Here is an 11,350-nt window from a genome sequence, read left to right on the forward strand (position 1 = left end):
CCCTACCTCCTCCAGAGTCTTTCCATGATGCGACTGAACTTTGTTGATGATGCCTTCTACTATCCACATTTGAACAATCTCATCGGCATCTTGCCATGTGTCTGGGGGTATGCGACGAAGTATAAAAGCAGTCGTCGGGAACATCTTCGAAGCTTGTCCAAAAGATGGTCTCTATCGCCCTTCTTATGATGCACATCTGCTGATGTGGCTGTTGTAGTGTTGTTGCTACCTTGCAGACAAAAGTTCTGGCATTGCATCCCATTGGATTGGTTTCACCAAAGCATCCCTGCAAGAGGTAGTATGCCCATAAAGTGTCCTCCCATCACACTGAACATTTCTCTGAAAATCATTATTTCCATACTCCTCCTGGTCTTTCCCCGTCATGGCAAAAGCAACAACTAGAAAACCATTTGGAGCGGGATGGAAATAATAAATGGCTTGCAGGTCTTGGCGGGTGTTTATTTTGTGAGGTATACATGGATTTTTTCCCCCTTCTTTTATCTAGCCCACAAATGAAGAGTTGTCCTGATAAAATTTTAATTTGTGATTAGTTTTGCACTACAATTTGATTTTCAAACGTTTTTCAAGCTTAATAAAGCTACAAATTTCGAATATATGAAGTCGTACAGAGCTGTTCGCTAAATGGCTTCGTAGAGAGCTTTTCTCGCTCCCAATCTCCAGAGTCATTGGTCGCTCCTTCCCACTATCCCCGACCCAAACCCTCGATCCCCTTTCTCCACTCCCGCGGCCATGGACCCGCCGCCGCCGCCGGCGGACTCCATCCCCGTCCCCGACTAGCTCATGGAGGAGATCCTCCTCCGCTTGCCCACCCCGGACGCGGTCGCCCGCGCCTCCGCCTCCTACACCTCCTTCCGCAGCGTCATCAAAGGCCGCTCTTTCCGCCGCCGCTTCCGCGCGATGCACCAGCCTCCCCTCCTCGGCTTCATGGACGCGGCCGGATTCCACCCCGCCCAGGCGCCGCACCCCTCCGCCCCGCTCGCGGGCGCCCTCGGCCCCTGCGCCGCCGATTTCTCCTTCGTCCCGGCCGTCGTTTCTTCTGCCTCCTGCTTCGTCCCGTCCGTCGATTCTTCTATCTCGGAGTACTGTTGGAAATATGAGGAAATTACTACGAGATTTAATTCGAATAAATAGGAAATAGATCATGACAGCAATAGTAGAGATTAAATTAATCATGTGAACTAGCATAGTAGATGAACAGATCATATCAAGGGTACATACTAGAAACATGAATTCTACCACGATCTCGAACATAAAGGATAGAATCACATACGGTTCAGCGGGAGCGGCACCGCCGGCGTTGACGTTGTCGCCCATGTCGTTGAGGATGAGGTTGCCGAGGTCTGGGAAGAAGTCGTCGTTCGCGAAGTCGTCGCTGCCAGCAGTCGCGCGAGTGCGCTCCCCAAAAACCTGATCGCCCCTCTCCCGTACAGGATCACGAGAGGCGGGGTTCCGGAGGCCTGCTATCCCTTCTCCCGGTGCACGCCAAAAGGAGGGATGGAGAAGACTTGCTTGGCGGCGCAATGATCTGGAACGGCGGTGAGAAACCATACGAAGCCGCGGCTAGGGTAGACGCCCGCCTGACTATATAGTGCGGGCCGGGTAGTGACTCATTAATTTTTCCCGAGCAGCAAAAATATAGACAGCGTACATAGCTCTGTCCTCGGCTCGGCTCAACCCCGAGGAGCGCGCGTGTAGGTCTCCTCTTCTCATGCTCATACAAGTGGTAGAAGAGCTCACCTTATAAAGAGGTACAACTCTCTCTCAACTTCCGGGGTGGGACTAAACTTTAGTCTCACTCACTCCACTCACATGTGTGCATGAATGGGCCAAGAGAATTTCAGAATTTTAGTTGGGCTTTGGGCCAAAGCCCTGCTAGCAAAATTCCAACAATCCCCCACAAAGTCTCATTGGCACATCTCATCATTTAGTTCCAAAACATTGTTTATATACCGGTGCTTAGTGGAGACTGTGAAGTTAAACTTCCACTTAGAGATTTATGCTACACTAGATCACAACTTGAATAGTGGACTATGCCTTGAACTACAAGTTTTCTGCGAGACTAGTTTCACACAAATTCTTGACCGATACTGGGCTGCCGCAAGGCTTCCCCGCGGGTGGAGCGTATACGTCATACTCCAGGGCCTTTTCATGAATTTATTAGAGAACACCCAATTCTCACAGACTGCGACGTTAACAGTCAAATTCATATAGGTGTATTCCTCAGAAGATGTTCTGCAGGACAACATCTCTGCTTACCCGAATAAGCCACTTGGAACACATTAAGATAAGTATCAACCTGACATGCAGATCAGGAAAGTATTGCATCTTCACGGAGTGGGATAGGTAATATAGGGATACTCTCCTCCCAGCTGACCAACAACTTGTCTCCCACTTCTACTTGACGGGATCTCCGATCACATAGAGTGGGTTACCACTATGGACAACTCATGCGGTGGGTCTCAGACCCATCTCCATCCATGCATTATCTATCACATTACATGATAGACCCTTTGTGAAGGGATCTGCCAAATTTTTTGACGTTTGGATATAATCCAACATAATAACTCCGGAGTTCCTCAATTTTCTAACAGATTTCAGTCTCCTCTTCACATGCCTTGAGGACTTCATATTGTCCTTAGAACTGTTTATCTTGACAATCACAGTTTGATTATCACAGTTCATCGGGATAGGGGGTATTGGTTTTTCAACCATAGGTAAGTCCATCAAGAGCTCACGAAGCCACTCTGCTTCAACAGTGGCAGTGTCTAATGCTGTGAGTTCTGCTTCCATAGTTGACCTCGTTAAGATGGTCTGCTTGCAAGACTTCCAAGAAACAGCGCCACCATCAAGTGTAAAAACGTAACCACTTGTTGCCTTAATCTCATCAGCATCAGATATCCAATTTGAGTCACTATAACCCTCCAGTACCCTTGGATACCCGGTGTAGTGAATCCCATAGCTCGTGGTGCCTTTCAAATAGCGCATAACTCTCTCAAGCGCATGCCAATGATCATCTCCCCGTTTTGACACAAACCGACTCAGCTTGCTAACAGCAAACGAGATGTCAGGCCTCGTGACACTCGCCAAATACATAAGCGAGCCAATAATCTGAGAATACCTTAGTTGATCTCTAGGAATCCGTCGATTCTTTTGAAGCAACACACTAGCATCATATGGAGTTGGAGAAGGTGTGCAGTCGCTATACCCAAAACGACTCAAGACCTTTTCCACATAGTGAGACTGAAGCAGTGTGATCCCACCATTCTCATCTCTCAACAGCTTGATGTTTAAGATAACATCAGCTACTCCTAGATCCTTCACCTCAAAACAGCGAGATAAGAAATCCTTAACCTCCTTGATTAAATCAAGTTTGGTTCCAAAGATCAATATGTCGTCGACATACAGACAAAGAATAACTCCTTCGCCCCCACCATAGCGATAGTACACGCACTTGTCGCCATCGTTTACTACAAAGCCGGCAGCAGTTAATGTTCTTCGAACTTCTCATGCCACTCTTTAGGAGCTTGTTTAAGGCCATATAAAGACTTTAATAACTTGCACACCTTTCCTTCCTGACCAGGTACTACAAAACCATCTGGCTGATCCATGTAAATTTCCTCCTTCAACTCTCCATTGAGGAAAGTTGTCTTAACGTCCATTTGATGAACGAGAAGACCATGTGAGGCAGCCAGTGATAGTAGCACCCGAATTGCGGTCAGTCTAGCCACGGGTGAGTAAGTATCAAAGAAGTCTTCACCTTCTTTCTGGGTATAACCCTTGGCCACAAGCCATGACTTGTACTTTTCAATCGTACCATCAGGTCTAAGCTTCTTCTTGAACACCCACTTACATCCTACAGGTTTGCTCCCATAAGGACGGTCAGTGATCTCCCAGGTACCGTTAGCTAAGATGGAATCCATCTCGCTACGTACAGCTTCCTTCTAGTAGTCAGCATCAGGAGATGCATAGGCTTCTAAAATAGTCCTGGGTGTGTCATCCACGAGGTACACAATGAAATCATCACCAAAGGACTTTGCAGTCCTCTGTCTCTTACTCCTCACAGGAGTTCCATTGTCACCCTCAACAGGATTCTCAACGTGTTCCATTGCAATAGTGGGTTCAGGAATTACATCAAATTCCTCACTAGATGGAGTAGGTATCTCCTGATTTGATGAACTCGACATATCCTTCATAGGAAATATGTCCTCAAAGAAAGTTGCATCATTAGACTCCATAATCGTGCCAACATGCATGTCAGATACCTCAGATTTTATTATCAAAAATCTATAGCCGATGCTATGAAAAGCATAGCCCAGAAGAACACAATCCACGGTTTTTGGTCCAAACTTGCGCTTCTTGGGAATTGGTATATTGACTTTCGCCAAACAACTCCAAGTACGTAGGTAAGAGAGTTTCAACATTTTCCTTTCCCATTCCTCAAATGGAGTCATGGTCTTATGCTTTGTGGGAACTCGGTTTAGGACATGACACGCAGTCATTAGCGCCTCCCCCACCATTCCTTGGATAGACCCGAAGTATCTAACATGGTGTTAACCATATCAGTTAGAGTTCGGTTCTTTCTTTCGGCTACCCCATTTGACTGGGGTGAGTAGGGAGGCGTCCTCTCATGGATTATACCATGTTCCGCACAAAACAGATCAAATTCATTGGAAAAATACTCTCCACCACGATCGGACCTAAGCCGTTTAATTTTTCGATCAAGTTGGTTCTCTGCCTCAGCTTTATTGTTTTTGAAGAAAGTCAAAGCCTCACTTTTGATTTCAGAAGATACACATAACAATATCTAGTGGAGTCATCAATCAACGTCATGAAGTATCTCTTTCCACCTTTTGTCAACACGCCATTCATCTCACAAAGATCAGAATGTATAAGCTCTAGTGGCGCCAAGTCTCTTGCCTCTGCAGTCTTATGGGACTTGCGAGGTTGCTTAGCTTGCACACATACTTGGCACTTAGAGCCTTTGACAGTAGAGATTTTCCGAATTAAATTCATATTGGCTAGCCGCGTCATGCAACCAAAGTTAATGTGACAAAGTCGTGAATGCCAAATATCAGACTTATTGATGTGGCAAACATTATTAATAACTTTAGTGCAAATATCTGACAAAAACAGGCGGAACAAGCCTCCGCTCTCATAGCCTTTTCCAACAAATTGTCCATACTTAGAAATTACAACTTTATTGGATTCAAAAACCAACTTAAAACCATCTCGACATAAACGGGAACCGCTAACGAGATTTTTATTGATGGACGGCACATGATGAACGTTCTTCAGACGCACGGTCTTCCCCGAAGTAAACTTCAGATCGACCGTACCTACACCTCGAACGATGGCATGTGACCCGTTCCCCATCAGCACGGGAGAAGCCCCAGTGGCCTGGTAAGAAGAAAACATGGAGGCGTCAGCACAAACATGTACATTGGCACCGGTGTCAATTAACCAATCAGGGGTTTGGAATACTGAAAGTATGATAGGAAAAATACCGTACCCTGATTCCTTCATATCAGTATCACCGATGACAACATTAGCGGACTTGCCGCTCTTCTCATGTTCGCGCTCCTCAATGCGGTTAGGACACTTCGGAGCCCAGTGATTAGGATCACCGCAGACATGGCAAAGTCCCTTCCCCTTCTTATGAGAATTCTTCTTGAAGTTGGTAGAATGTGATGGCTTGTTCTTTGTATCAAACTTGCCTTTGTCCTGAGTTTTGTTCTTGTTGTTTTTGAACTTGTTGGGCTGGAAGTTCTTCTTCTGTACCATGTGGGCACTAGAACCTCCCTCAGCAACTCGAGCACGTGTGTCCTTTGCTCTCGCCTTCTCTTCAACATCAAGAGTACCAATGAGATCTACAACGGAAAACTCCTGTCTCTTGTGTTTCAGGGAAGTAGCAAAATTGTTCCACGAAGGTGGAAGCTTGGCAATGATGCCTCCGGCAACAAATTTGTCCGGCAACACACACTTCAAGTACTCAAGTTCTTTTGCGAGCGACTGTATCTCATGAACCTGCTGTACAACAGGGCGCTCATCAGTCATCTTGTAGTCATAGAATTGCTCCATGACGTACAACTCGCTGCCGGCGTCCGAGGCACCAAACTTGGCCTCGAGCGCAGCCCACATATCCTTGCCATTGTCAAACGACATATACGAATCCACAATGGAGTCATCAAGAACACTCAGAAGAGCGCCTTTAAAGAGGGTATCGATCTCCTCAAAAGCTTCCAGCTGTGCTGGATTAAGATCGCCCTCAGGCTTTCCCTTGGTGGCGTCATAGCAGCCCATGGTCTGAAACCAGTAGACTGCTCTCGTGCGCCACCTCTTATATTGCGCCCTCTTAAAGGCAGGCGGCTTCAGATGCGCAGCAAAACCACTCGGAGTAAATTGCCTATAATCAGGTTTTTGGATTGTTGGAAATATGAACAAATTACTACGAGATTTAATCCGAATAAATAGGAAATAGATCATGACAGCAATAGTAGAGATTAAACTAATCATGTGAACTAGCATAGTAGATGAACAGACCACATCAAGGGCACATACTAGAAACATGAATTCTACCACGATCTCGAACATAAAGGATAGAATCACATACGGTGCAGCGGGAGCAGCACCGCCGGCGTTGGCGTTGTCGCCCATGTCGTCGAGGATGAGGTTGCCGAGGTCGAGGAAGAAGTCGTCGTTCGCGAAGTCGTCGCTGTCAGCAGTCGCGCGAGTGCGCTCCCCAAAAACCTAATCGCCCCTCTTCCGTACAGGATCACGAGAGGCGGGGTTCTGGAGGCCTGCTGTCCCTTCTCCCGGTGCACGCCGAAAGGAGGGATGGAGAAGACTTGCTTGGCGGCGCAATGATCTGGAACGGCGGTGAGAAACCATACGAAGCCGCGGCTAGGGTAGCTTTGTCCTCGGCTCGGCTCAATCTCAAGTCGCGGCGCGGCGCGGCGAGCGAGGAGGAGGAGCGCGCGTGTAGGTCTCCTCTTCTCATGCTCATACAAGTGGTAGAAGAGTTCACCTTATAAAGAGGTGCAACTCTCTCTCAACTTCCGGGATGGGACTAAACTTTAGTCTCACTCACTCCACTCACATGTGTGCATGAATGGGCCAAGAGAATTTCAGAATTTTAGTTGGGCTTTGGGCCAAAGGCCTACTAGCAAAATTCCAACAAGTACTTCCTCCCGCCGGACGTCCAAGACGACGGGGAAAGGCCCTGCTGGCGGCCCCGCGACGTCCGTGACGGCCGCGTCCTCCTCGATTGGATCTCCCTCCACCCGCGCGTCAATTGCGTATGCGGCTACCTCGAAGACGGCTACGGAGTAATCATCCTCATGGACGTCGGTGAGCCTCTAGCGCGTGACCGCCTCACGTGGACCAAACGGGAGCGGTGCAACGCCGCGGACTTCCACCTCGCCGTCTGTGACCCCCTGTCCAGCAGATACGTGCTGCTTCCAACCATACCTGAGGACCTCGCCGCCCAGCCAACCAGCGACGATGGCGAGGAACAGCCCTTCAAGGTGATAAGCATCGCAAAATACCAGACAAAGCTCGTCCTCTTTGTCTTCCCGTCCACAACTATGCAATGGTCTATGGTCGAGTCTCCCATCTTCCCGTCTTTGAAAAAGTCCTATTTTGACTGTGTGCGCGGCTGCTTCTACTGGACACAGCCTTATGGATGGAGTGACCATTTGATGGTGCTGGACACACACACTTTGAGGTTTTCCACTGTCAATCTTCTCACTGGCTACCATGTAGAGCTCAGAGATCTGCCTGACCAGAGCTTTGGTCATCAGGGTCGCCCAAATGCTGTTGTTTTGGGCCGAGAAGGAACCCTTGAGATGTTTTCTCTTGTCTGTCAACTCGGATCCTTTGCCCTCTGTCATACCTCTCTGCAGAACAATTCGCAGGAATGGAAGCTTGAGAAGGTCATACAGCTGCCTCGGCAGTATCATAACTATTCCATTTCCACAGTGGGTGCAGCTGAGGGATTCTTGTTCTTCCGAGGCACTCTAGAAGGTATTCCTGTTGAGGATGTCAACGTGGATTGCTACTCAATGGAGGTTAAGACATATGGAATTACCAAAGTCTGTACAAAGACGGAGAAGTACTTCAACCGCACATGTACCCTCCCATACTTTAGCTTCCCACCGCTGTTATCGGAACCAACTATCTGATCTCAACTGGTAAGCTATTATCTTTTGCTTCATATCTAAGGAGAGAAAATGACTTTTGTGCTTGCATCTTCATATGGTACTTCTTTGGTCATACTTAGTTTTTACACATCATTCATTGAACTGAATGATGATGTTCAAAATAGGAATGTTGCACAACCTGTAAGCTGATGTTTGAGTACTCTTTATTTACCGTGTTCTGTTTTCAAGAGCATAGAGTTCACATGTTATGGTCTGGTACTTCTGTTTATCTTGCTTCACTGGAATAAGATGACTCTAGGGTTCTTGGGAAGCACAAATAACCAGCTTTGCGCCTTCATTCTTAAACTATATGGTACTCTGCAATTTAGCAGATAGGAAAGATTCCCATTGCATCAACTGCGCACTTGCTTCACATTTCTACTCCCATGGTTATCTAGAAAGTTAATTATTGTTCTATAGGGCTTGACTGCCTTCTCAAACTAGCTAGGACAGATAGTCAATTCATGGTTTGATTCTGCATGCATGTTTAACTCCCATGTGTGTGATTGAGAATGTTGACTGAAAAGAAAGATTACACACTAGGTTGGAAAGCTAGTTTTATTTCTCCATATTTTACAAAATGGCCTTCGCCCTTGCATCTTTATGTAGTACTCCCTCCGTCCCAAATTACTTGTTGCTCAAATGGATGTATCTAGCAAATTACTTGTTGCTCAAATGGATGTATCTAGCACAGTGCTAGATACATCCATTTTAGCAACAAGTAATTTGGGACGGAGGGAGTACATCATTTGTCATACTTAGCACTTACTAAACATCATTCATTCAGTTGAACAAAGATGTTCAAAAGAAGAATGTTGCATAACCTGTAAGTCGGTGTTTGAAGCCCGGGGTCTTCTATTTGTGAGCACTCCGTATTTACCATGCTGTGTTTCCACGAACAGATAGGATTCACCTGTTATGGTCTGCCCATTTTTGTGTATATTGCTTCCAAACTGCAATAAGCTGGCTCTGGGATTTTGTGTATATGGTCTGCCGATTTACAAACGAGCAGCTTGTGCGCCTTTGTTCTTAAGCTATGTTGTACTCCGCAGTTTAGCACATGCATCCTTCCTAAGAAATTGGGATAAGGAAGTTTCCCATTGCATCAACTGCATTTTTCTGACTAAATAAATGTCTGCAGATCCGAGCTCGCTTGCTAGTCGTTTTGGTCTTGCTTGAGCTATATACACCTGGAGTTGGATGGTAGGTGTTGAAGACTGTGGTGATGTACTTTGATACGTCTGTATTAAGCGCAGTATGTGTATGGAAGCAGGATACGCCGTCTGCAAGTTTAGTTTGACCAACACTGACGTTTAAGACTCCAGTTTATATCATGTACTGATGTTTGTGTTGGAAGACGTACTCTCTTTCAGTCTAGATAGTTATCAGTAACCGAGGGAACTTAGCTTTTATTTGCATGAGTGGAGTGGATGAGTTAGCTAATTTCTTTTATTAAGATGCTTGTGGTGAGTTCATCTCCAACTCCTGCCAAATTCTGGATGAGTTGTCATGATTGAGTTTATTGCGCACTGAGCGTGTGCAAATGATGACTGGCACTCAAAAAAGTGAGCCCTCTGCCAGCTTCAGGTTTCAGAGAAACGGATATCATAGAAACATCAACTGTCAGAGCTTCAGGTTTCTGTAACAGGAGAGCATCATGTCCTCTATCAGTATGCACATAAATTCCGGGAAACTTCAGGTTTCCAGAAAACTTGTTTTCGGCGAAACATTCATACCAACCTGCAAAAGTCCGAAATCTAATGTGCACAGAGGGTTTAGAGGAATTAGTCCCAAGATATACAAGTAGCTGTCTAGACATGCTACACCACAAAAATCTATTGAAATTTATGAAATAGCACAAGGCACACATTCGCCAAAATCATAATGTTGTAGCATTCCTTTCCGAACAAGAGAGGCATGGTAATGAGCATGATAAATCTTTTTTTCTTCTTCCAGTTCCAGGTGTGTTGTTGTACTATATGAAATCTTCATGTTCGCTTAAATGTCGATATGTTGCAGAGGGACCATTGTTTTTTCCGGTGATCACTAGCATTAAAATACAGTCCCCCAAATGATTAATGAGTAACTTTTTCCAAGTCAACAAATAAGTAAATACACACCCTGCTGTGGTTCATCTAAACTGTCCTATGGTAAATCCCTTCCTTCTTGTATCGATTGCTTTTCGTCGGAATATTAATTGGCTACTGACTAGTTATGTATGTTGGTGCCCAGGCAACGGCATTGGTGGTGGGCATGGTGAAGGCGAAGCATTGGACGATATATAAGATGGTCTTTTCCTGATGGGATGTACTTACGTTGTCGGTTGCTATGCCCTGGTGCCTGAAAAGACCAGTGGAATAAGATTATTTTCTCCTGAAGAACCTTGATGCTATCCGTGGATATTTTTAGAAATGCTACTTCGCATAGATCGATTTTCATGACATTTGATTCGCCAGCTACATGAAAGAAATTCTGCTATACGTGTAAAAACGGCAAAAAAAAATAATAAGGGGCATTCCGAGAATTGAACTCGGGACCTCTCGCACCCTAAGCGAGAATCATACCACTAGACCAAATGCCATTGGATGTTTAACTTTTCAGAAAGTTTATAATTATATCATAATTACTACGCTTACACCAGCTAGTATGAACTTACGTCAGCTGTATCTTTGTAGATTCCGCTTAGCAAGTCTTCTTGCATGGGATTCATGTCCTTACTTCCCACCATTGGAGGATCTATATATATCTTCTTGCACCAACTCCATGTCCTGATTGTCCGTCGACGGAGGTTCTGTCCCAAGGATTGGTTCTTCCTATCTCGCAAAAAAAAAAAAGAAGGATTGGTTCTTCCTCTGTGTCTCCATCGGCAATGCAACAGCTAATGAACGAGCAATACTTTATTAAAATGGCTGATATATAGGTAGGGATCCAGAAAATTTCTAAACTAGAAATCTAAAGGGTTGCATATTTACGAACACTACACGACCGAGCGACTCGGGGGCGACCAACCCCCGTCCGCCTCCTCCCCTTCTCGATTCTTGTCCTCGCCGCTGCCGGAGACGGGCGCCGGGTCCCCCGCGCGGCCGCCGATGAGGGTGGCGGCGAGGCCCTCGGCCACGACGCCGCTCGGG

At 46.1% G+C, this 11,350-nt stretch overlaps 1 non-coding gene and 1 pseudogene across 1 annotated transcript; one reads left to right on the forward strand and one right to left on the reverse strand.

The window, feature by feature from the left end:
* Positions 1-750: 750 nt before the first annotated feature.
* On the forward strand, positions 751-8,201 carry LOC109760269 (uncharacterized; annotated as a pseudogene).
* A 2,527-nt stretch (positions 8,202-10,728) lies between these two features.
* TRNAP-AGG (transfer RNA proline (anticodon AGG)) lies at positions 10,729-10,800 on the reverse strand. Its single transcript has one exon. It is a non-coding gene; the product is annotated as a tRNA-Pro (tRNA).
* Positions 10,801-11,350: the final 550 nt, after the last annotated feature.

Source organism: Aegilops tauschii, chromosome 7 (assembly GCF_002575655.3).
Source record: "Aegilops tauschii subsp. strangulata cultivar AL8/78 chromosome 7, Aet v6.0, whole genome shotgun sequence".
NCBI classification, from domain to species: Eukaryota; Viridiplantae; Streptophyta; class Magnoliopsida; order Poales; family Poaceae; genus Aegilops; species Aegilops tauschii.